The following is a 27,126-nucleotide window of genomic DNA, read 5'->3' on the forward strand; positions in this document are numbered from 1 at the left end:
CTAATTTTATGGCTTAAGACCATTACATTCAAAAGAGGGTTCCAATCCAATAGATCTAGTCACAAACTAGCAAAGATTAGGACTAAGAATTTTGATTGAAAGTAAAAATGTGGAAACAATAAGTTACAGAGAATGATTTTCTAATGTTTTCTAATGTACCTGACATCATATGTCAAATATCTTTGCAGTAATGATTTTCTATTTCAGCCCAATAATGTTATGTGGGTAACCAAAATTGTAATTTAGGGTTGAAAGGTTGTGAGTCATAGCAGAATTGGGTTTGTGGGTAGGTAGGATATTGTAATTTAGGATGTTGTTCATCAGTTTGATTTTTCTCAACATCAAGCATCTTGATTTCAGGAATCACTAGGATTCCAGCATTGCAAACAACTATCCTCTACCTATTTGTCTACCTCTCCAAACACAATATCTTGAGTACCGAAGATCATGATTACCTGTGCAATCAAACATGACTTAGAGAATGTGATATAGATGCATCTCCACCCATTTTTGCATATGGTGGAAGGATACTAGAAAAAGTTGGGGAGGTTGGTCTTACATCTTCCAATTGCATTCGCCTAAAAATTTCTAAGGCCTCTAAGACATATGGCTGAAATCCACATTCAATGCTTTGATGGATAGCCATACCCTATTTTAATATACCCATTTTGGCATAGGCTGGAAGGATGCTAGCAAAGGTGGCGGAGTCTAGTTTTGCACCTGTTGATTTCTTTTGCTTTAAAGTTTCCAAGCCTTTCTCAACAAATCCGTTTTGTGCATATCTTGTGTATATGGTGAAAATGGATAACAATAATAATGATATTGAAAGGCTAAATGAATTCAACCACAAAACCCTAGCCTAACAACAACAAAGATCCACCATAACATATGAATATTACCTAAAACAATGCAAATCAAATGAAATCACAAAGATTATACCATCACATGTCTAATAGGGTTTGGATCTCCATTCTTCCTATCTCCATTGATCTTGCTTGATATATTTGCTCTCAGATTTTATGTGCACAAGAGCTCAATAAAGAATGAAATGTGGTTGCAAGTAGGATTGTCTATGTTCAAAAGCGTAGTGTAGTCAAGTAGTCAACAGGGGGTTTGATAATGAAGAAAGCATCTCCTTATATAGAAGACACTATATGAAATGGAGGGATAAGATTGAGAGGTGTAAAAGGAGGTTGGCTCTGATTAAAGGGTAGGTAAAAAAAATAATAATATAATGAAAGGGGTAGGTAGTGTATGAATTAAGAGATGAATGACATGTGTCATGGGTAGAAAAGGTTAATGAATTAATTAAATAAATAAAGATTTATTTAATTAATAGAAGAAGTGGGATAATTAATAAATAAGATATTTATTTAATTTAGAAAAAGAAAAATTTAAATAAATATAAGTATTTATCTAAATGAGAAATAAGGCTAGAAGAGGATAAATGAATTAATTAAATAAATAAGGGTTTATTTAATTAATAGATGAATTAGGCTAAAGTAATTAAATAAATAAAAATATTTATTTAATTAGACATGACAATTTTGGGTGTCTACATCTTGATATCATGGCAGTCCATAGGATGACGTTTCTTTTAGTCATTTCATTGAAAAGTCATAAAGCCTCGTCAAGAAAGCATTTTGTGTACACCCTACAATCATTGCAATGCAAGACACAACATTTCTTTGATGCATTTCTTCGAAAAATATTTTAAGCCTCCTTCAACCATTGCAGTCTATGAGATCACATTCAATTCACCTGCCTTGTCTATGCTTTGAAATTTTGCATACATATCTACCAGGGCATTTACAACCACATCATCTAAAGAAAACACTATTTTCATTATTCTTTCATGGATGTCTATACCCTCTTCCAGAGCTCTTATTTGGCGCAAGCTGGGAGTATACTGGCAAAGGTGAACTTATGAGGTTGGACACCTATTCGTTGCATTTAGTGAAACACATTGCTACAAAATCAAGTTGAAGAACAGAGAATAAAACCGGTCTGTCTTATGAAGGGAAAAAATTCCTCAAGACCATTGTAAGCTACTAAATAAGAAATGCTTCAAGACCATTGTAAGCTTCTGAAGGAAAAAAAATGCCTCAAAACCATATATGACAAAGAAACAGTTGAGTACATTGAGCTTGGTACCATGGCAAGTGAATTGTCTCAAGGTTCTACATAAGTTGTGTCGTCTTGCCAACAATGCAGATGAGAAAAAATGGGCAGAGTTTGAAGAAATACTTACGAAATCCTACCCAGTATAAAAATGACAACCCCTACAATTGATTCAATCTATTCACATAAACTTGATGTGATGGCCTACAAATTCTTAAAAATACGATTAAGTGAAACCATGGCAAGTGACTTATCTCAAGGATCAATTCTCACAAGTCCCCTTGCATCTAGTCTTCGAATAGAGCAAGAGAAAATAGGATGTCTTAGTTTCGAGTTATTTGACCATGTTTTGTAGAGCAAGATACACTGACAACTGCAACTGCAACTTAGCATATTATTGAATATTACCCCATGTCCTCATGCGGTTGCTTAAGTCTATTTTTTGCTTATTTTTAAACAGTGAAAGTGTTCCCATGCAATTTTTTAATTAGAGGAAAAGGAAAAAATTGGAATCTTTTCCTAGATTTGTGGAGCAGCGACTGCTTAATAATAAAAAATAAGCTCGAAAAAAAAAGAGGGGGTGGAAATAAGCAGCAGCTGCTTATAAAAAAAATGGCACATTGCTTCACCAAAAAAATTTCTCTTCCTTTTTATTTGCCTTAAAATTTGCTTTTAAATTTTATATGTGAAAAATATCATTAAAAATTTATTTTAAAGTGTCATTTAAAAAGGCTACTTAAAAACAAGCAGCAATTGTTGCACAAAAAATGAACAGCAGCTGCTAGTCAAAATAAGCTAAGCAACTGCTAGTCAAAATAAGCTAAGCAGCCGCATGGGAACCTGCCCTTATACTGACAACTTATTAGCTCATAGGCTAGTTTTATGTGGAGGGAAATGCCTTACTTTATGAGATGGATTTCTCTGTGTTGTGGGGTGTTTTTTTAACAATTTACGAGAGTTGATATACTACAAACCTGGGCATCTGGATTCGTATATTGTTGGAAATTTCACATTCCCAACAATAGGTGTCTCGATAAAATATCTGCAGCAGAATTTGAAAACTTGAATGTTAGGCATTTATTTGAATTTAGGATGAGTAGAATGTTGCTTAATGAAGGAGGTTTAAGTATGTCTGTGGTCTCAGAGGGAGTGGTACTAGCCGCTGGATCAAATGAAAATCTGTGTGGAAAAGTAGAAGGCCCTGGGGGCCCAGAAGTGGCAATTTTGTTTGTGGGTGTTTGTCTGCTTCTGGGTATAGCCTCTAGGCAACTTCTCAGGGGCACCAGAATTCCTTACACAGGTGCTCTGCTTCTACTGGGAATCGGGCTTGGAGCTCTAGGTGCAGTGAATCTTCTTTATCTATTAAAATATTCTTTAAAAATTGAATTTTTTGTTGCCAACTCTGTTCTTCATTTTATGTTTTCTGTTAAATTGGTAAGTTGTAACGCTTGCTCTATTATTTTTCAAAACACGGGAACGTGTCAAGAAGCTTACATCATGTCATTTCTATACTTTCTATTTTATTTCAAGGTGCCAAAAGAATTAAAAGTGTTCCTGTTTTGGCCTCTTTATCTTCTATGTAGATTTCTTAATTACTGGTTCTTATGTTTGTACACACAGAATATGGGACACACAGGGGACTGGGAAAACTTGGTACTAGCATCCGTGTGTGTGAGTGTCTTATTTTTTATTTGGAGTTTTGTTTTTTGAGCTAAGGTAGTTTGTTGTTGATGCAGTGTCCTGGATTTGCCAACCAAAATTGGTATGACCAACGTGAGACCGTAATCTGCAATATTATCTTGCCTCAGTTATGCTCTGCTCTTTCCATATAATTGACCAAGAAACCTGCATCATCAGCTTGTACAACATACAAAACAGAACGATTAATAAGAATCTAAGATCCAAGAGCAGAAGATGGAAACAAAAACTGCACATCTCCATAATTATATCACAATTAAAGCATAATATTACATAATTTTATTCTGGAGATGAAGACATTTAAGAACAGAGGTGAAATACGATCAATGGTTTACATAGTTTGCTTTACATAATTGGCAATCTCCCCATTCCTTTTTATCTACGATCTACTGTTCTACAAAGTGAAATCCCTCATAACTGCCTCATGTCCCAATGCTTGGCCCTGCATCATTCTCCCCTTGCAAATTTCTCTTAACCTCCATGTTCAAAGTCTTTAAAGCTCCTTGTACAGAGTCACCTTAAAAATTTCTTTCTTCTCCATTGATTGAATCATATAGAATATGCCTTCTTTATGTTCATCTACGTCCGTTGCTGTACTTTTTGACATCCCTGCATCCAGTTGCTGTTCATCCATAATAAAATTGATAATCCTCTGTTTTAATTTCACTCTTGTAAGCCATATCAAGAATTATCCTGTTTGGTCTACTCATTCAACATAAACTGGTACTGGTTCACTTTGGTGAACAAAAGCATTTGTATGTGGTATTCTCTATGTTATCATCATAGGAATAATTTCTAATCCTGATTCCAGGTTCTTGTCAATTCTTTTACCGAAAAAGACAAATTCTCCTTCCAAGAGTTATCAAGTTTCATGAAAATTTGATTAACATTTATAAATTCAGCACAAATAATTACCCCATTGGCGTTACCCACATAGATCCACCAATTGCATGCTCTTCCACTTCCTTGCTGCAATCAACTACTTTTTGAATGTTGGAGGTTCATTTTAACTATAGTCTTACTAATTGTTAAGTACTTGGCAGATTTTTTTTTACCTTAGTTTTTTCAAAGTAAACTTGTGACTTGGCAGTGCCAAGTTTTTGCCGAGTTGCAGCTGAGTACTCAGCAAGTATGTGGGATATATTTGGCCTATGTAGAAAACAAAGTTTGGATGTGTTAAAAAAGAAGAAAAAATGTGATTTTCACATTCAAGATATGCATTTTTTTTTGCTTTTAAAATCCCTACACACCTAAGGGGAAAGATAACAGCAGCAGTATAGCATTCTTGTGCAAATTGGAGTGAAAATACATGGTTTTTTCATAATGCCATGCATCATGAAGGCTTCTATGCTCTCAAAGGCCTTCATTTAGCCTTGGTTGTAGGGGATCCACTGCTGGATCCTACCGTATACCACGACAGGGAACATGTGAGGGGAATTGCCATTGGACCCTGCTGGGGATGCTACCCTTTGACTCTACTAGGGGTGCTACCCCCAAATCCCCACTAGACTGTTTTTTTTTAAAGAAATTTAAGTGAATTTTAAGTTGCTGAGTTTTTTCTGAGTTTAGCCAAGCCAGAAAGTTTTTGGTTTGCCGAGTCCGAGCAATGAACTGTGGTTTCAACTGTTCATGATTAGCAATAGTACTCAAATATTTTCTCCATTGTCTCTATTGGAAAATTTTCAGTTTCCTCTTCATTGTCTTTGTTTCTCTCATATTTTATCTTTTTTCTCAATCTCATCCCTACCTAGTCTTAGTCTTCAAGGTAGTGCACTCTTCTTCTATTACCATCTTTTCACTCTGTACAGCTCCATGCAGGCCTCTAATGGCACACTCTTCCTTGGCTAAAATATGATATCCATGCATGTTTAACCACCACAAATATCTCTACTATATCATCTTGAGGCGAGTTGTGTACTATGCATGCATTTTCTTCGTTGCATTCATTTTCAGCTATGCTTATTGCTTGCACATCCTCTTTCTTCCTCATCTTTATTGGAGTATTCTTCTTCTACTCCTATATCTCCATTCATGCATTGTATCATATGATTTTGCTCTAAGGCTATGCTTGTGAAGCACATCTTTCGGTTAAACCTCATCATCTTTCATGTGCTTTTTATGAAGTCTATTCTCAATTGACACTATTGTTTCCTTGTCTTCCATATTGGACAAATGGGGTGCAATATCTTTACATTCTCCCTCGTTTCAACACCAACTTATTTCTGTTTTACTGCCACCATTGCTGTTTACCCGTTTCCTCGTCTTCCATTTTGGACAATTGGGGTGCAATATTTTAAGATTCTCCCTCTTTTCAACACCAACATATTGCTGTTTTACTGCCACTATTACCCTTTTTTCTTCTTTTTGTTCTGCGTTCAATCCTTCTAACTGCTGCCATGGTTGTTTACTGCCACTATTACCCTTTTTTCTTCTTTTTGTTCTGCGTTCAATCCTTCTAACTGCTGCCATGGTTGGTCTTGTACTCATGTACACCTTATTTTCTGCCCCAATGCATCCAACCATTGTCCCAATGTCTTCCATTTAGTTAGTGTGCCAGACTCTGCCATTGACTGGGCTATGTGTGACAGTTCACATCAGGCTTCATGAACAAGATACCTCGATGAGCCATTTCTACTATTACATTTTTCTCACTCAATTCTCTTTTCAGTTTGGCCTCATCAAGCCAGTATGTGCAATTATGTGCAATTTTGTGCACAACAAAGCTTCTTTGAGCTTACGATGACTTTACAGGTTGCTATCACACTCTGGCCATATCGATTTTCAGAGGCAGAATATACTGTTCCACATCAGTTGTCTATTGATTTTGTTTACATTAGTATGGTACTTATAGAAGAAGAAGAAATTCATTTGGGAATGTTCCATTTTAAAAGGATGATGCCATCTTGATTTACAGGGTCAAAGATAAATCCAAACTTGATTTTGTATATCTTCTTACCTGCTCTTCTTTTTGAGAGCTCCTTTGCCATGGAACTTCATCAGATCAAGGTATGATTCTCTTCTTATTACTGTTTTTTTATCATCTTTTTGTTAGGCTAAAACCTGTTGGAAATCTAAATGCAATAAAGAGGCACAATGCCTTTGTTTATTTTCATCTGAATTCATTCTCATATTTACAAGAATTTCAAAGAACCTTTTTAATTCATAAAAACTTTGGGTGAGAATATGAAAATTTCGTCCTACTATTATTCTTTGCAGATTTAATTTCTTGCAAATATTCTATGCATTTTTTACACTTCAAATTGAAACTGTAACCAATAATGGTAGAATTCATACAAAAAGAAGTCACAAGGAAACTTCACTATAGGGAGGAGCACATCCCATCCTCATACCAACATCTTTTGGTGAATATTATGTGTGTGTGAATGGCTGTACCTTTATTCATTTACCTGTGTCTCTGATTGTAATTGTGTCTCGCCCCAGTATCAGTATCCATACACCCTCATTTAAAGGTGGCTATGCAAAAAGTCAAAGGGCTTGGTTGATCAATTGGATATTGTTACTTAGCTATTTCTTTGATGCACCTTGACCTTTTACATCTCTTCTGTTAAGTATTTACATCTCTTGTATGAAGTATCTGCTAGAGGACATATATATTTTAAACATTTCAGAAAACACAACTCCCAGACATTTTGGAAATGGTGATATATCATGTGTGCATGTTTTACAATCAAGTAAAAAATATACACTTAAGTAATTATTCTTGACCAATCTAAATTCGACATTTGAGACTGACAGTCAAACACAAGCAGTACTAAAAATGTCAAATTGAAAAAAGAAATATCTTAGATTAAATAGAATCATCATTCATAAATATATAGGAACAAGATGTTAAGTTAATCAGTAATTAAACGATAGATCAAAAGGTCAAGCATCTTACAACTAACAAGCTATAACTGTTATGAATTAGGCTTTATGCTCTGAAAAGTAAATTAGCCAAGGTCAAGCTTGTCAATGTACATCAAATAACCAGATTGAAATTAGTGGGATGGAGAGTCTGCTGATGATATTGGTGCTGTTGAAGTAGAATATTCTTTCTTTGAAGAATGTAGAAGAGCTAGTTTCTGATCGACAGAGAAAATAAAAAGTAGAATCCAAGATAGTATCTTTAGGATTTACATTCCAATCTTTATTGTCTCACGATGAATGTCCATTTGCTTATCAAAGAATAATAGGTTCTACTAACCAACATTTTTACATTTTTATCTATTTTTAGAATTCAACCTGTTATGTTTCATCGATTGCACACATACCATGTTGTTCTAGTATATTTGAAGAGCTTGCCACTTGTGAAAAAAGAAAAATATCAATTTTCTCGAAGTCTTTAGTTCTTGACAGCTTGTAAATTCTATGATCCCATTTTACAGGACATGGCACCAGATTTTTATCAGTTGTACATATTTCCCAAAGGCATCCTCAGAAGAAAATTAGGAAATTTAGGTGCAGATGTGTGAGGCCATTGTGGCATATGAAAATACTGTTACTTTCCTCCTATGGAATCCCATTTTTCCTTTTGACGTGCCATCAGTCCTGTTGTAATATGGACAAAATCCTCATCATAGTGCTTTGTAGTTAGAGCATACATCAATCAATTAAAATGTCTGTTGAATATTTTCCATCTATGAGCAATAATGTTCCTCAACTTCATTTTGCAAAACTGTTGTCACCAATGACCCGAATGATAGCATGCATTAACATCACTGCAGTAAGATGTCCATAATTGTCTGTGACATGGTGTATGAACCCTCATAAACTTTCCCCAAACAAGGCCTGTTGCTGTCTGTTTTTTGAAGAAGTCAACTATTGATTCGGTGAACTTGGCTACCAACCCTTTTCAGTAACAGGATTTGATGTGATGAAAAATTTTACAGACTTGGATCTTTCTCTAAATTTTAGAAAAGTTGGTAAATCATTTCTTTTAATAAATTAAGAAGTGCAAGTATTAAATCTTCATTCTGTAAAGAAAGAATTTGTTATTGATACTTGTAAGCTGTGAGAATTTGGTAAATTTAAGTAAATTTCATACAAAATATTGGCCGTTGCTTTTGCACTACTTGTCTGTTTACTTCTACTTGAAACCTCTTCCTTATTTTGTTCATTGCCACTTTTCATGTCTCTCCTTTTATCCCATTATCACTGGGCATCCACTCCTTTCTCTATCTTTAACGTTTCCAAAGCTGCCATATGTTCTTCTGATAGGCATCCTATTCTGCTGCTGCTATTGTTGTCCTCTATCTACATCAGTTCTTGTCAATAGCCTCGCATAAAATTAACTGGCCTTCTTGTATTCAGCCTCACATTATGCTGCTTGGGAGCAGGAAATATTAATTAAAAAGGGTTCATTTTTTTTAATTCGTTTCTCTACAATCCCTTTATTGTCTCCCCATCCTTTTGTTAATATTCATAGAGAGGGGTTTACAAAATATATGCCTTTAAAAAATGCTGAACACTAGCGATTTGATCAGTTCAAATTGATCAATGCATATATGTCATCACAACTACCAGAATAATCATCAAAATGCCTCTAGACAGGCTAATAAAAGCTTCAAATTGTTTAATTCCAACCTAACATTAAGAAGTCAGTTTATTAATTTTTTCGAAAATAAAAATACAAACTACAATATATTACTTAAAAAATACAATACTTCTAGTTCTCTCTCAATAAAAATTCATACTAGGAGTCAAAACCACTGATCAAACAGTCAGGGACATCAAACTTTTGCAGACACGAAACTATCAGGTAGTCCATAAACAATTTCGTCCACCCTCAATAGTCATCATATGGTAGTTCTTAGACCTAGTAATCTTAAGAATCTGTGACAGCTATGAACCTTCCAAAGCTTAGTAATCATTTCTTTTGAAATGGAGGAGACAAAAATGCTCTGACATGATTTTCATGACCCAAGGACATCCGTTAGTAGGTTTAATACTCCTGTTGGAATGGGAAAGGAATAAAGATCTTGAGAACCTCTAGTTCACAGTCCTGTAGCCCTTATTATCACACATTATCGCACCCAAAATATCAACCAAGCTGGGCTTAACCTGTATCCTAGTAGCATCTTGAGGCATACCAAAATCTGCTGTCTGAGAAAATCCTTTAGTCCTGACACAAAAATTCATTGAGGCAGCTGGATAGAAGGAGGAGCCAGCCATAATTCATCTCAACAAGATTAAATCCATTTCAAAAAAGGAGCCTCTAAGTGGCACGATTATCCCACTCTGCAACTTCTTGGCCTGGTGGATTTGTTGTAGCTATACCAATTGCCATTGCTTATAACAATCCACCCTACATTTATTGTTTTGTTTTTGCAATATAGAAATGCATATGCAATGCCCCCACACTTTCTGATCACCCAGAACTCGGAATAGGCAAAGTGAGAGCATGCAGTACTTCAACCACACACTATCTATGATGTATACAAGAAGATGAATGTTGGCAAGCTGACCAGAATATGCAGGTGGCTGAGCCAGCCTAATCAACACCTCTTCAGCAAACTGTGTGAATGCATTGGAAGCCACTGGCAGAATGTCTAAGCTTGACTCAGACCAAAATGGTTGATAATGCTAAGCTATATGATAATGTCATAATAATTGGAATTTAGCAATAAACCGAGCAATCTTACAATATGAAATGCATGCAAATGATAACCCTTTGACGTTATTACCATCCGAAGTTTACAAAGTAATTAAGAAATGCATTACAATATGACAAAGATAAGAAACTGTTGTAATCAATTGTAATATTAGGTGTGATCGTGAATAAACATTACTGCAATGCAATGAATTAGTTCATAAAACTATATAACAAGCGAATATAAACTCACAATGGTCAATGGAACTTTTCAATGCCGAACAGAGATGAACATATGTTGATCAAAACTCTGCTATCATAAAAATCAGATTGATACACTATTGATAACACACTTGAAATACCACCCACACAATTGTAGCCACTACCTGGATGCACACCAACACAACCAAATTGAAATGCTACTGCGAACATTCTTATTTATCCTTAGAATCCATATTGAGCCTGCTAATAAGACAGAATATTTTGCCGTAGGTCCATAATAGAGATTAATGATGTTGGTATAACAGGTACAGCCCACGAAAACTTCAAACATTCTCCTAAACCTTGTTATAATTCTTCAATAAAATTGCATTAGTGACATTTAGCAATCAAACTTCCTCAAAATACATCAACTATTTCCATTTTATCAAACATACAGAGAAAACTCAGCTTGTAGCACCAATGTGATCTTAGGGTGAAGTCACCATACCAGATAGGAGGGTTTTCGCTCCAGAAACTAGCATTCCAAGAGGGTTTTCAGTCTCAAGAAAATGAACTCAAGTTCTTACTTAGAGCAAATAAAAATGAAAGATAACTCAGTAACATTTCTTCTCAAGACCCAACCTCCTTTTATAACCTTTTTTAGAGCTATTTATGAACAACTTATTTTGCTGCTTTTTCAAAAAAAATGCCTTTTCGTTTATTTTTCTAAAAAGTACTTTTTGCTTTTTCATTGCTTTAAAAAAAACATTTTTAAATTTTTAATTGCTGTTCTCTGAAAAGCATTTTCTCTTAATAAAATAATACTAAAGTGTCCTTATGACCATTTTTATCACCTTGAGCTTAATGACACTTCACCTGCACACATAAAACACTTTTTTTCTTTTTTAAATAATTAAATGTAAGCTGCCAAGCAAAATATTGAACAGTAACTCTTTGACAACTTAATTATTTAAATTATTTTCCCTTTTCCAATGCCAATTAACTTGCAACAAAACTTTTTTTGTATTAATTATAGAGCAAAAAATCAGATACAATAACCAGAAACAAATCTGATTCTCAGACTGTCCTTCACAGTTATAAACTACATAAATGGGACTGAGTCCATAGATTACAATACTGCCTGCTAAACAAAATGATATACTGCTGCCTGCTATACAAAATGATAACCCGCTATACACAAGGATATACAAAATAGTATACACCATGGACTATATACTAGAACATGCCATATAACTGCCTCATATACACTAAGATCATAACAAAACCAATAGTGAGGAAGGAATCAGTTGTCAATCCAGGAGGTCCATCCCAAAGGACCATCCATCCAGATAATGGTCCTGTTCCAAGGGATCACTCCAGCCTCTGCTAACTGGGCCTGATGCTGGCACTCCATTCTCTTTCCCTCGTTGATCTCATGCACGAATGCTTCCAGCATATTGACAAATGGAGATCTCTCTATGTTGAGCTTGGATCAAGTATATCCATGCAATAGCTCTGACAAGTAAACTCTAGTAGATCCATCTTCAATGAATCTCTCAAAAATTTTGACTGCAAGCCTCATGACAATAGAAACCTGCACATTAACGTTATGAAATATGAATCTCCTTAGAGACTCAGTAAGCAGCCTATCCTTACTCTGAAATCTAGCTTCATTCCTAAATTTCCATATAATCCAAAGAATTTCACAAGATAACAAAGACCAGAAGTGATTACTGTCCTTTTTAATGCCCTTAATGCAACCATAGGGAACATCATAATGAGTGAAACCATAATTGAAATGAATACCAAACATGTTCCAAATCTCTTTAGCAAAGATGCAGTTAAAGAAGATATGCATAACAGTTGCAGCAGTTCTACAAATATTACACACATCAATATCATTTTCACTATTTTTAATAGGAAGCTTATGCAAAATAAAAAGCCATTTAAAACCTTTCTTTTTGGGCGAAATGTTACTATGCCATAGATAGGTGAATACTTTATGCCATTCATCCCTACTATAATTCAACTACCAAGTAGAATTCATATGAAAATTTAGATCAAAATTAGAAGATAAAGCATCATAGATCATCTTAGCCTTGATGTTCTTCAGCAAAGATCCATCCACCCATGTGTATAAAGTGAATCTGTCCATCATCATCTCACATGGTCTAAGTAGATCAAGACTAAGGCAAGCATCTCTCAACATAGAATAGGTCCTCCAGTTTGAAGGCTGCAACTGAAATCTCTGGCTAAGATCACACCAATATCATTAAAAACACAAATTCCCTTTTGCACCCAACTCTTAGCAAAGCACCCCTGAATGAGGACAAGCGGTTTATCCTTATGAAATAAATTCCACCAAATAGACCTCTCACCACAGATGGAGTTATTCTTATTGATGATTCTGTTATTAGAAACAAGGTGTCTAATGAGCTACCAAGCCTTCTAAATAACCCTAAACACGTTACACCCAACTAAGGACACAAAGACACTAAGGGGAGCATTTTCCAAGATTTGGCCTGCTTTAGAACAGCAAGCCTAATATTATTTCTGATAAAGACCTTCCATGGTTCCTCTCCTTCAAAAGAATGAAATATCTTTAGCCCTAAACCACCGATGGTTTTACCAAGGCAACACCATTTCCATTTAACTGAATGCCATTTCCTATTACCTCTTCCATCAGACCAAAAATAATTCCTAATAACCTTCTAAATTTCATTACCCTGATAATTGCAAAACATCCAAACTGAAGCATAATACACACTGTAGGAGGAAAGAACTTTTTGACAGACCTGAATCTTGCCTATTAATAATAAATACTATTGTTCCACTTGTTTAACTTACCATCCAGCTTTCCTTTAATCCACAACCACATCTCACTCAAACAAGGATTAATTGCAAATGGAATACCCAAATCTTGCTTAGAAGGGCCAGCCCACTGAAAACCATATTTACCAAGCCAAGGGTGGGGGGAATCCTTCCAACCCAAAAGAATGGATTTGGATGAGGATACTTTTTCCCTAGAAGCATCACAGAAGATGTTAAGCTTAACCATTAGAGAGTCAAAGTTGTCCTCATCTAGGCTCAAAAAAAAAGCTATATCATCAGCAAATTGAATATTGATAAGATCCATACTATTGGGTAGAGTGATGCCCCTCACCATTAGGGAGTGGGAGGAATCCCTAAGTAGGTAAAAGATAGCATCTACCGCAATTACAAATAGAGCAGGTGCAAGAGGGCACCCTTGTCTGATGGACCTACTCAAAGTGATGGATTGAGTCCGTGAACCATTTACTTCTACTTGAGCAGAGGCATCTTTAAGGACATTGACCATCTGACATAATTCTTTTGGAAATCCGAATGCTTCTAGCATCATGATAAGAAAACTCCACTCAACTCGATCATAGGCTTTTTCAAAGTCAATGAGGAACATAGCCACCTTTTGATCAGTAATTTTTGCCCAATTCATGGCCTCCCAACTAGTGATAAGGTTTTCCAAAATGTAACGCCCTTTAATGAATTCGGTTTGGGTATTACTAACAAATCATGGCAATATGTCCACCAATCTTAATACTAAGATCTTAGCCAGAATCTTATAAGACAGATTAAGGAGAGTGATAAGTCTCCAATTCTTGATAAGGGATTTGTCACCTTCCTTAGCAACTAGTTTTATGACCCCTTTATTGATTTAAGCACCTAGAGATCCTTTCAACAAAGCTTCCTGATATACCTGCATCAGATCAGCACTAATCCATTCTTTATTTTCTTTGTAGAATTCAATCGGCAATCCATCTAAACCAAGGGCCTTGTCATTATTGAGGGTCTTGATAGCCTTATGAATTTCTTCAATTGAAATAGGTTTTTTGAGCATATCAGCATCCCCTGCTAGGATTTTCTTAGGAATGAGAGCTTTGCATTTATTCCTAGTAGAGAGGCTAGAGGGGGAGAAGTCTTCCGAGGAGAATAACTTCCGATAGTACTGCAGAAATGCGGATTTGATATCTTCATTATCAACCAACTCTCTACCTTCATCCCAGACCCTATCTATTTTTTCCTTGAATTCTTTTTGCCTCAACATATTGAAAAAGAATTTAGACCCCTTATCACCATGATGTATCCCATTCAATCTAGATCTAATCTTTGCCCCCTGGATTTTCTTATGCTGAATACACCTTAGGCTATTCTTGGTATGAGCTAAGGATAGAGACAACTCCACATTCTCAAGATTGTTTTGGATCAAGGCCTCTTGAGATAAGAGGTTGTCTAAGAGCTCCCTCTCGGTTCTCCTAACATTCTTAGCCAACTTCTTACCAATAGTTTGACACGGAATTTTCCAGCTATCAACATCCCGATTCCATTTATCTATGTGGGAGAGGGGGTATGAGAGTCCCATTTATTAATTTGTCTAATCATAAAGATGTCATTCTTAACATCAATTGATATTGAGCATAAAGTTCTTGACCCTCTTTGGTTGAGGAGTAGAGATGAGATTCACAGAGATTTGGGAAGAGATTGGATGGTGATCCAAGAGAGTGAAAGGGCTCACCTTGATCGTGGTACCATTCCCATCTTGTTTGAGAGAGAAGGAATCCTTATTAGCATAAAATCTATCCAATCTAGAGTAGATCCTCCTCTTTCCTTGTTGGTAATTACACCAAGTGTACCAAATATCTATGTACTCCTTCATACCTGTTGACGTGTTTTTTATGACAGCGTCCAACACAGAATAAAGTTGCCCAACGGTCACTTCACTCTCTCTTGATCAAAGTACGATTGCATGCTAAGATTGCAAGAAGTTCAAACAATCGACTCCAAGGTTCCTTCAATGCGTGGACGTGACTCAGTTGGCTGATGTGATTGTTGGTAATCCAAGGGGCCTTACGTGTGCATCGTTCTTTCACTTCTTTGTTGTGGCTGGAACTCCATCATCGGATATGGCAATTCTGCGATGCTATTGCTTCGAACGGACTAAAATGAACTGAAAGTAAAAGGGAAAGGGTTCAGAAGGATCTAAATCTATTCCTAAGGGCCATGATATCAACGATTAATGCTTTGGTGGACAAATTCCAAACAATCTGCTTCACCAAGATCAACTACAACTCCGCAAGAACCGGTGCAATCTTCTGGGGATGCTAGAGGATTTTCAAATCGAGAAAGTACATTTGAATACCCAAAACGGTGCAATCCAAACGACTATCCACAATCGAACTCAGCACAATTTTAGGGGGCTTAGACTAACTTTACACTGCAACTTACAATCAGCAAGACGCAAAAAGTATGAACCGTGGAAATTCATCAAACACCATTACATTCTCCATTGAAATCAAAGCACTTCACTATTTCTAATCTAAGTGAGGAAGGTGAAACCATGCAAGCTTTGAAAAAATAATTTAAGTGGACACCATCAAAGAACAATGTTTCACTATTATTTTCTCAAAAACTTATCGCAACAATTTCATACAAAACTCCCTCCTCCTTCAAATGAGGGGGGTCACCCCTTATATAGGCTTCAAGCCCTGGCTACATGCAAAACCCTAATTAGGGTTTGCCCAAAAGATTCTCCACACATGATGCAACAAGGTGGGAATCTCCAATTAATAACCCATCATGCCCATATACAATTAATTCAAAAGTACCCAAAATAGCATCCATTGTGCATTAAATGCACCACCTCCTTCAAATTCGTCCAACATGCGTTGAATATTCATCCATGCAAAAATCACCCCACTATGTCATAAATGATCCATCATTTCCACATGTGGCGACTGCATGCAAAAGGAATCTGCCATAAATTCAACATGCAATGACTGGGTCGCCATTTGGTCAAATATTCCGGTAATGAAAGCGCCACTCTACTGCCACGTGTTCAATAGATCCTCGCCATGCAAGTGGACCCCGCGTCGTATATCCGCTCCTGCACATCTGGAATTGTTGGAGAGGGAAAATTCGATTCAGGAAGAATTTTCTTGAAGTCTCTTCAACTTTCCTTGCTCAGAGAAGGTTTTTCATCAATTCTGCACATTTCCTATTTTTTAGGAAAATTTCCAAATTAGGGTTCCGCGGTCCAGGAGAGAGAAAATTCTCCTACGAATCCAAATCTGTAAAACTTTTGAAATTTGGATGTGATTTGATGCCCGAGAATGGATTTTTCAAATTTTTCCCTGGAGGGGAAATTTCTTGTTCAGTTCATCCCTGATTCCTTCCTTGCCTTAGAAATTTTATGTTCAATTCATCCTTGGGTGTATTTCTTCCTTGCTTGGAATTTTGTCCCGAAGGAAGGAATTTCCAATACTTAGCCAAATTTTCATCTTTCCTGGAATTCTCTCCTGAAGGAAGGAATTTCCAACACTTAGCCAAATTTTCACGTTTTTCAGGAACTTTGTCATGAAGGAAGGAATTTCCAACACTTAGTCAATTTTTCACCTTTCCTAGAATTATGTCCTAAAGGAAGGAATTTCCATTACTTTGTGAATTGTCCATGTCTCTTTTTCAACATCCCTATTTTTTAGGGATCCTCCTAAAATTTAGGAGCTAGGTTCATTGATGAAGAATTTCACCCCAATTCTGAATCTATAACATTTTCCACATTTGGTCGGGATTTGGTGTCTAAAAATAGGATAATCGAAAATTCGCCCGAGGGGAATTCTGCTTTTTATTCCTCCTTGACTCCTTGGATTCCGTGCCTTAAGCAAAATTTCAATTTTTAGCTTGGGTGAAATTTTCACCATGCCAAGGATTCATGGATTTCCCTCCTGTGAATGCCTTCTTGAATTCAACGCCCCAGCCTAGTCTTGGGAAATGGAATTTTCCTCCTGTGAATGCATTCTTGGTTTCAACGCCCCAGCGCTGTCTTGGGTGCATTTTGGCCCTGTCCATGGACTAGTGGATTTTTCAACTTGTGAATGCATTTTTTAAATTAGCGCCCCAGCCCAGTCTTGGGCACATTTTGGCCCTGTCCATGGACTAGTGGACTTTTCCACTTGTGAACGCATTTTTGAAATTAGCGCCCCAGCCCAATCTTGGGCGCATTTTCACCATGTTCATGGATTCATGGATTTTTCCATCATTTCAGGCTCTTCGTCAGGATATATATATGAAATATAACATTTAAGTATACTTTAAGTTATATTTCATATATATTGTCAGGATGTTTGAGAGTGGTTTTAGGTCCATAGGAATCATAATGCAAATTCTGGATTTTGGAAGATCTTCCAAATTTCCGAACTTAGTCAAATTTCAAGCCATTTTCGGATCAGGATGACATTGGTGGATTGATGTGAATTTCTGGACTTGGATGATTTTGCATGCTTTCCTCTTCTGGAATAGGAGTTCCAAACTTAACCATTTTTTATCCAACTTGTCTGCCTTCTGACTTTTCCGGATTTAGAAATGGTCTTCAGGAACGTTCAGTCTTCAGCGTCTTCGGAGATATTCAGCTTTCAGTGTTTTCTTGTGAAGATTCTGCCAAAAATAAATTTTCCCAAATAGTAAGTGTTTCAAAATGTCAAGGTTTGGGCAAAATAGGTCAGAAAAGCACTTACTAAAAATAGAAACTTACTAAAAATAGAACTTACTAAAAATAGTAAGTTTGATTTTTGGCAAAATTAGACCAATCCGGGACTCAGTAAAATCCCTAAAAAATAGGAACTTTCTAAAACTAGAAAGTTGCTCCGTTTTGGCTCAAATTTTACTAGGAGGTTCCTTGAAGGGTCTTAATTCCAGTCGTATGTTCAGTTTTTTCAAAACCCTAACAGAAACCCCCTAAAATATAGGACAGAAAGCAGAAACCCTTAAAAAAGGACAAAACAGGCCCTCGACTTCACCAAACTCACTCAAACGAAAAGAAGATTAAACCCAAATGACCCTTGAACACCTGCAAAGCAGAGAGATTGACGAGACTGCTGCGAAAAGACCACAAAAATGCAAGCCAAAAGACCGAGAGGGCCTAAAAAGAAGGGGGTCCCCATTTGCAATGGGGCGATGTGTGAAAACGTCACAACAATACCTTCCAAGGGGTCAAACAATCTAAGCTTCATTCTATCCCAATGCAGCTTCTCCCCACTTTTCCATTCCAGATTAAGTCCTCCAAGCTTATCTTCTGGATTCTCAATCATATCGAAGTCTCTCCCTATAATCCAAGGAATTTCAGAGAGGTTAGAAATCCATCTCCATAACTCAATTCTGTCTTTGTAATCATTGGAGGCATATAGGGAACATATACCCACCCTAGCGTTATCAAAATTCAAAATTATCCATACTACTCTGTTACAAGGGGAGGAGCCACTATCAATAATCTTGGACTCCCATTTGCAACCAAATCAAGATGACCGCACCCCCTTTTCCTCTGTCATGATTAGTAGTGAATTGCAATGCATCTTTCCACATGCAACAAAGGTTGACTTCTAGAGTGAACTTAGTAACTTTAACCTCTTGGAGAAGTAATATATCAGTACTTCTATGTTGGTTAAGGAACCTTTTAACAATGTGTTTCTTGTTTGGGGATTCAAGTCCCCTATTATTCCAAAAAAATAATTCAAATTCATGAGAAACTTTGATTGATGATTCCTTTAGCAGCTTTAAAGTTGTCAAAGCACTTAGGGAGCTCCTTCTTGGTATCTTTCCTCTTACGTAGGGGAGATTGTTTTCCTTTAGGCCTTCCCTTCTTCCTTCTAACTTTGGTGAATAAGCCATTCCTGACAGGAATCAAAATTTCATATTCCTCATTATCTAGGTTTTTAATTTGTTCCTGGTAGGAATTATGCTCCTCTTTGGTGATCGAATCACCTGACATGGATCCATAGTCAAATTTAGAATCCACAGCTTGGGTACCAACGAGCTCCTCATAGAGGCTCAATCTAGCATTGTCATAGGGAATAATGGCTAGGTCCTAGGGGCCATTAGAGGCCGAATTTCTAATAAGGGGGTTAGCACTAATAACTTCAAAAAGGATGCATCGATGTCAAGGGTGTTGATTTGAGTATCTCTAAAGGGAGAGTTGCTATCATCAATTTGGATGCAGTTGGGAATCTAAACACCACCACAAGGGGAAGGAATCAATTTATCTTCGCATTCTTGAGACACCTTAGGTTGAGGCCCGACAAGAATGTCAAGCTTATTAGCAAGAGCCAAGGGATTTGTGCCCTTCGTGGGGATATCCAGGCTAACTACCTCATCCAAGTTCATGCTATAAAGACTATACCTTTAACAAGAGCCTTGACTAAAGAGTTCCTATTTCCTTTATTGGCACTAATCATAAACGATAGACCATTAGAATCATCATTAATAGGCATAGGGGGGTGAACAATCTAAGGAGGACCCTCGAAGCATTGTGAAATCTTCATCATAGAAGTCTTGGGGTTCTTAAATTTCTCAATAGCAAGCTGCTAAGCATTCTTTCTCCTAATCTTGCAATTTTTCATAGGAACAAACTGATTAGAATTGACAACTTTAAAGTCCCTAATCTGGGACAGAGACATTGCAATAGTAGAATGAGGGGGGATCCACATTAAAGTCCCCAAACTTAGCAATTCCCTCCAGAGTAGGGAAACTATCAGGCAAGTTTTTAATCGTGGTAGATACCGCCTCCTTTAGCACATTGAGTCTGTCAATCAAAGGTCCTTGAATGTCCTCTGTAGGCTTGGGATGGGAATGCATAGGGGAATGTGAAATGCTGTTGGGGGTGTCATTCCTACGCTTTGCAAGAATAGGGCAATTTCTCCGAATATGCCCTTCTCGTCTACATAGAAAGCAGGCATTAATTCCACCCAGAACTTCAATCAGACAAACAACGAGGCCATCGTCTAAGTTAATTTCCACATATCTAGGAAGATCCTTACCAAGTTCTAGCGAGATTAGAACCCTAGTGTCCAAGTGAGGGACTAGAGAATGAGTGTTGTCCACTCGAACAACTCTCCTAACAAAGGCAAGCATTTGAGGGATAAAATTCCACAACAAGGGCAGAAGGTTTTTGATAACTATCCACCTCAGGCAGGAAAGGGTCAAGTTTTCATCACTCACGGCCTCAGGCGACCATTTGAGGGCCCTGAAGGTACATTTCCCTATGGAACAAAACTGTTTATCAACGGCAACCGTCTGTGATTTCGCATCATTAAAGATAATAATAAACAAACCTTTCTGAATCATCCTATAGAAAGAAAAATGCAACCCTAGCTTTTTAATCTGAACATTTTTAAACCATTCATCCATATATTTATGGGTCGAACAATTAGAAATGTTCGTAGCTGCTAAAAATATAGCAATGTCTTTCAGTCTAGATTTCTCACAATTTAGGGCATCAACCATTTCCGAATTAGGAACAATGAGAAGACTAGATAGAGAAAGGTTACCCTGCTTACCTCCTCTTCCAGTGTCATCACCATTACCTTCTAGAATCAAAGAAAGCGTAGCCTCAAACTTCGCAAAGTTGGAGACCGAAAATGCAAAGGAATTAATGAGGGGCGCTTTAAAAGAATTGGTCCCAACCGCAGTGATGGCGCCTAAAGGCCCATCCCATTCTCTAGAATTAAATACAATGTCGTCTGGATCACCGTCTAACATCGGCACATTAACAACTCAATGTAGACCAAGTGAAAAGCCAGAGCATGAAAAACAATGAGCATTAAACACAAAGGAAAGGAACAAAGTAAGCAATGGGCACTTACTTGTGTGGAGGAGGTCGTACGCCCTCCTCCACGTCTTGGAGCAACCGACCCCTCCACGAAAGCCGAAACCCTAGTAGAGAAGCCAACGTTGCAGAGTTGTCTTCAACATTCTAGTTTTGGTAAACTACCAATAATATGTTCTTGCAACAAAACTTTGGAAAATAAGCTAATGGCTAACCAATTAGTCACATGCGAGAAGGGGACATTACATTGCCATGCTCACATTAGTTTTGTGTGTCAAAAAAGTCTTGTAAGCATATTTATGACCATCATATATGATGGACTAAATTAATAATTCCTCTAGTGGTCTTACATATCCAAGAGTTAAGTGTCCCCATTTCTCCAGCTATGCTTTAAAGGAAATAATTTCCTCCTTGTGGTATTTAGCAACTGCATAGAGGACTTCAAGTCCTCTAATTTTGCAATCATATACAATATTCTTCTTAAAATTCTCTTTGAGGATATGATCATGTTATGCATTGCCTTCACCCTAGCCTCTTATGAGAATATTAACTTCCATAGCTTTCTGTAACATACACCCTTGTTTTTTTGTTTTGTCTTCTATTTTTTGATTTGCAATGTTTAATAGAAAGAAACAGAGATGCAGAAGTTATGTTTCCATTATATATATTTATAATGTATGCCCACAACCAGAAAATAAATGAAAGTACAATATATCATCAAATTGAAAGATACCTAGATGGAGAAATAGCATTACAATACAAAATCAGACATACCCATTGGCTGATTACATATTACACAGTGAATAACAGCAAATTCCAGCAAACTAGTATGCAAAGAACTAGACACCACCTCCAAGATTAATGTCCAAATGATGAAGATTGATGTTTTCAAACATCGTCCCATTGCAAATGGGGAACCCCACTTTTTGCTTTTTAGGTAGGTCGTTTTGTTAGTTTGCTTGGCTTGGCAGTAGTCTCTTACGCATCATTAGCCTTTACTTGTGAGAAGAGATAAGTTTTGTTAGGATAGGGTTGAGGAGGTGTGTGATGTGAGTTATATAGATATTGTCCATGATCCTAAGCTTGCTAGGGCGTTAATGTTGTCAAAATGATGAAAGTTGCTCAATATTGTAAAGTTGTCAAACTTGCAAGGTGTTGGAGTGGAAAATATACTTGCGATTCCGCTAGGAATTGCAAGTATTTCATGTAGGTTGAGCATGATCACTAGAATTTTAAGAGCAACAAATAAATTGTCAAAATGTCAAGTGTCGGTATAGTATTAAGGTTGTCAAGTAGGTTTAGTGTTGCATTTGTGCAAAACTCTCATAAACTCTGACCTGCCTTGGATCAATGCACAACTCTCATTAACTCCGACGTGCCTTGGATCATGCAAAAAATCTATAAAAGTCCGACTTGCCACAATGCAAAATCTTTTAAACTCCGATCAGATAGTGCAGAACTTCCTCAAAGTCTGACCTTGCATGGCCAAAATTGTTGATTCACATCAAACTCTGCCAGCGCTAGGGTGAGAAAATGTCAAATGGATTCAAGTCTTATGGTGATAATGTTAAGAGTGGTCTAAAGTCCAGCATGAATAGTGCAAAAAAATTTCCAAACTCTGACCTCAAAGCAAGAAGGGAGAATGCAAAGTCTCATCAAAGTCCGACCTCTTCATTGTGCAAAACATTGTAAAATTTTGACTTCATTCATTACAAAAATAATACAAAGTCCGACTTCATTCAGTGCACAATTCCATCCCAAAAGAAGATCTTTCCCTGCGCTGCCGATTCCATCCTTGATAAGTACTTCAAGCAATGCATCTCATCATGTTCCTCTGTCTCATGAACTCGACACTGCCCTGGTCTTGCAAACTCGAACAATCTGCGTGGATAAAGTTGTGTATCTAACCTCCACCAAAGTTCAGGAAAATCAACTTGTTGCTCTTCGTGAAACTGTTGTCGCTCCATTGAGAAATCTTTTCTTTTTTGATTTTTTTGATTTTTCAATTTTTTTGGATTTTCTATTTTTCACTTTTTTTGGATTTTCTATTTTTCACTTTTTTTGGATTTTCTGGAATAAGAGAGATCTTGAATATCTCGGATTCAACTTGAACGTTCAACTAGTTCCAGCTTGATTCCTTCTTGCGTAAATCCAACTGACGACCCAACGATCACCTTCCTTCTTTGTTTGAGAAAAAGCTTTCCACTGATCTTCCTTGGATTCAAGAGTTCGTGTTCGCTGTCAGGCACTCCTAAGGATCTGACGTTCAAATGCTCTGCCCTCCTTCTAGCGCCAATTCTGTTGACGTGTATTTTGTACACAATCATACACAGAATAAAATACCTAAAGGCATCTTATCCTCTCTTGAGAAAATAGTCTCTAACTGCTGAAGATTCGCGTAAAGGATCAGTTAGGTAGACTCCAAGGTTCTTTTAGTGGGGTCTCCACGCGTGGACAAGCTCCAGTGGTATGATGTGATTTGCTGGAATCACAAGGGGACTTACATTGAACTTCCGATCTGCTTTGCTGGACACAGGCTCTTACTAACTTAGATTTGGAAAAAATGGAAAAAGGATAAGGGCGAAGAGAGGATCTAATCCTAATACTAAGAATGTAGGAGCAATGATTGATCTTTGACAAAACTCTAACTAGATCTTGTTTTGACATCAATGGAACATCTACACAAGACTAGTGCGATCTTCTAAGGGAGCTTTATGATGTTCAAATCATCACCGCAGGCATAAATACCATCCAAGTTGATGCATATCAATGAAGAGGCGACAAATTGAAATTGAGCTTAAGCTGAATGATTCCAGTTGACTACGCAAGACAAGTCTGCAATCAACAAACTGCTAGTAGTATGGATGTACGAATTCCACCATCAATCAATCACATTTCCTCCATTCATCTAATCATCTACCATCTAAGATTGAAGACTCAACAAGAAACCATGCAAATTGCAAGAAAAACGACATATTTCACCATTACTTCAATGAAAATGGAGTTTGTTTACAATCAATGGCAACAATTTCTTGCCTTGTCCTCCTATTCTACTCTAATTGCTATTCTATCAACTATATTCTAACTCTCCCAACTATTTACAACTCTCTCTAATCATCCTTTACAAATGAAATGTTTGGGCTTATATAGTGCCCACAATACAATTTGATGGCTTAGATCAATTCAAGATCAATGGCCAAGATTTTACAATGAAAAACCCTAATTAGGGTTTGTTACAACCATTACATAACATTTAATGTTTGACCAATGATAAAATTGTATTGCTTGGACACATGTCCCTTTTAGAAAAATTGACCAATGGATAGCCAGGGTAGGTACATCGGAGTTTGTGCCACCTTCCATGAGTTAAGTACATTGAATCTGGTCATGCTGAGGTGGAACACACTGACTGGAGAAATGATGACTAGGACGCCACCTCATTTGACACTTGTAACTTGGTAGATATTCATCTTGATGTTGTTGAGAAACTTGCTTTAATTAATTCATCTGGATCTATTTTGCTTCTTCAACGAGCCCTTGTTCTAACTCCTTGCGTCCTTGATGTGCAGGAAGATGATGTACCTCGCCTTGGAACGCTGGATTGCCCTTGATGATGTTAGTCCAAAGAAGGTCGTCCATGTCCTGGCTTGATCGTCCTGGCGAAGACCGTCCTTGATCCGGCTTGATTTTCCTTGAAGAGACCTCCATTTGATGCCTACACAACATTTCAAAATTAGTAACATGATTTTGCAATACATAACATAAATTAGAGAGCAAATTTTAGGAAACTTAATGATAAGTCCTTTATTAATCATTTCCTAAAAAAGACTGAGCTAAGGAAAAACAAAATTACAAAATTAAGGCAATGACAATCAAAATTCGAAATTAAAACAAGAGATCTTGCCATACCTTACTTGAGAGCTTAACTCTAAAATGCAAAATGAATAAAATCGCCTAGGCGAAATTGAGGTATAAATAGTCTTCAATGTTATCTCCTCAAAAGATCAATTTCACCACCTTTGGATTTCAACGTGATCTTCAAGTCTTGCCTCTTTGACAATTCGCTCAAATGGATCTTCAAGTTCGCCTTAACAAATCCTCCTAGTCTCGCACCTTTGACGTGGTCTTCAATCCTTGACAAATTCGCTCCAACGAAGTCTCCAAGATATCGCACCACCTTTATTAGTAAACTCCAAATCGCACTTCTCCCTTGTCTTCCTTAATTCGCATGTAGAAGGATAAAATGATGATGTGAAAATGAAATCTTCCACTCCCCATATATAGCGCTTGGATTGCATTTATCCCTTAGGCCGACTTGAGGATATAAAACAATTTTTTAAATGATTTTTAAATGATTTAGCAAGGCCGACCTCCCTTTGTAGCGCTTCAAATTCGATTTTTATTAATTAATTAATTAATTATTAATGCCTTACGTTTTTAATTTGCAAATTTCGATTTTTAATAAAGGCAAAATAATTAATAAAAGATCAACGCCACATTAAATGCCAAATTAAATAGGATTTTCAATTTTTTATCGAACTTAGCATTTAAGGAAAATTTGAATTGCTTATTTGGCGCCAAAACTATGAAAATGAGAGGGACGTACCTCATCGCCCTGGTCCCTTGGAGAGGGACAGGAGCGATCCATGATTTTGTCTTGATTTTTGCATTTTTCACGTTCAACTCCTTCATCTCCACGTTCAACATTAATCATCATGATGAGCTCTTCGAATTTGATTGGCTTGCATGCGTTCATGAGTGTCTTTGGATGTTCATCGCCCTGGTCCTTGTCCAAAGGACAAGAGCGATCTTCAAATTTCCACGTTCAATATGCATCCTTTTATCTTCGATCTTCATTGTGATGTCCTCCAAACGTCATCCCTTGCCTCGCTTAACCTCACCTTGCTTTGATCTTGAAGGAATATGAGTGCTCTTGATAGGATCGCCCTGGTCCTTATGAAATCTTGTTCTTACGTAAATCTTGCACAAAATGACCAATGCATCTAACATCGCCCTGGTCCCTTGGAGAGGGATAGGAGCGATCTATGTCCTAGGATGCGAATTTCATCATTGTGACGACCTTTTAATGTTTGTGCTTGCTAAAGACGCCTTGAAATGTCCCTCGCCACCTTGTCTTGACTTGGATCGACCTTGAACTTGCATAGGAAGTAACATCACCATTGTATCGCCCTGGTCCCTTGGAGAGGGACAGGAGCGATCCTCCTTTTGTAGCCTTTATCTCACTTTGTCAGGTTCCAAGTCTATATTCAACGGATTCGTCTTTCTTCACTCCATTCGTTCATGCCTTGACATTGTTTGTAACTTTGCAAGAAAATCAATTATATCAAAAATCGCTCTGGTCCCTTCCTGAGGGACAGGAGCGAACTAGACATTTAGGACCTTTGTGGACGTCCAAAAAATCTTCATTTTGTATTCAATGCGTCCATCTCATGTTCTTCCTTGCTTTTGAACGTACACTTGTCTTGACATTTGCCTGGATTCTGTCTAATGAAGGAAATCGCTCTGGTCCCTGGGAGAGGGACGAGAGCTACAAGGTACCTCGCCCTGGTCCCTTGGAGAGGGACAGGAGCGATTTTGCTCTTGTGGGCCTCATTTCACTTCATCACCTTCAAAAATTATATTCAACGGATTCGCAATGCCTCCTTTCATTCATTCATGCCTTGAGATCGGTTGAAATTTGGCGAGAAAATCATCTACAACAAAAATCGCTCTGGTCCTTCAGTGAGGGACAGGAGCGAATTTGACCCTCTAGGCAAAAACTTCATCATTTCGTTGTTTTTGATCAAGTCTGGATGCTCTATCATGCTCATTTCGTCCTTGACCATGCCTTTGATGTCTCGATTCGTCCAAACAAGGTCAGGAATGGCTC

At 37.2% G+C, this 27,126-nt stretch overlaps 1 long non-coding RNA gene and 1 pseudogene across 1 annotated transcript in view; one reads left to right on the forward strand and one right to left on the reverse strand.

The window, feature by feature from the left end:
• Positions 1-2,972: 2,972 nt before the first annotated feature.
• LOC131064570 (sodium/hydrogen exchanger 8-like) overlaps positions 2,973-27,126 on the forward strand; it is a 260,405-nt pseudogene continuing 236,251 nt past the window's right edge.
• LOC131857804 (uncharacterized) overlaps positions 11,609-27,126 on the reverse strand; it is an 89,045-nt gene continuing 73,527 nt past the window's right edge. Inside the window, exon 2 of the long non-coding RNA XR_009358769.1 lies at positions 11,609-12,203. This is a non-coding gene — a long non-coding RNA (uncharacterized LOC131857804). The remainder of the gene's footprint in view (positions 12,204-27,126) is intronic.

Source organism: Cryptomeria japonica, chromosome 8 (assembly GCF_030272615.1).
Source record: "Cryptomeria japonica chromosome 8, Sugi_1.0, whole genome shotgun sequence".
Taxonomy (NCBI): Eukaryota; Viridiplantae; Streptophyta; class Pinopsida; order Cupressales; family Cupressaceae; genus Cryptomeria; species Cryptomeria japonica.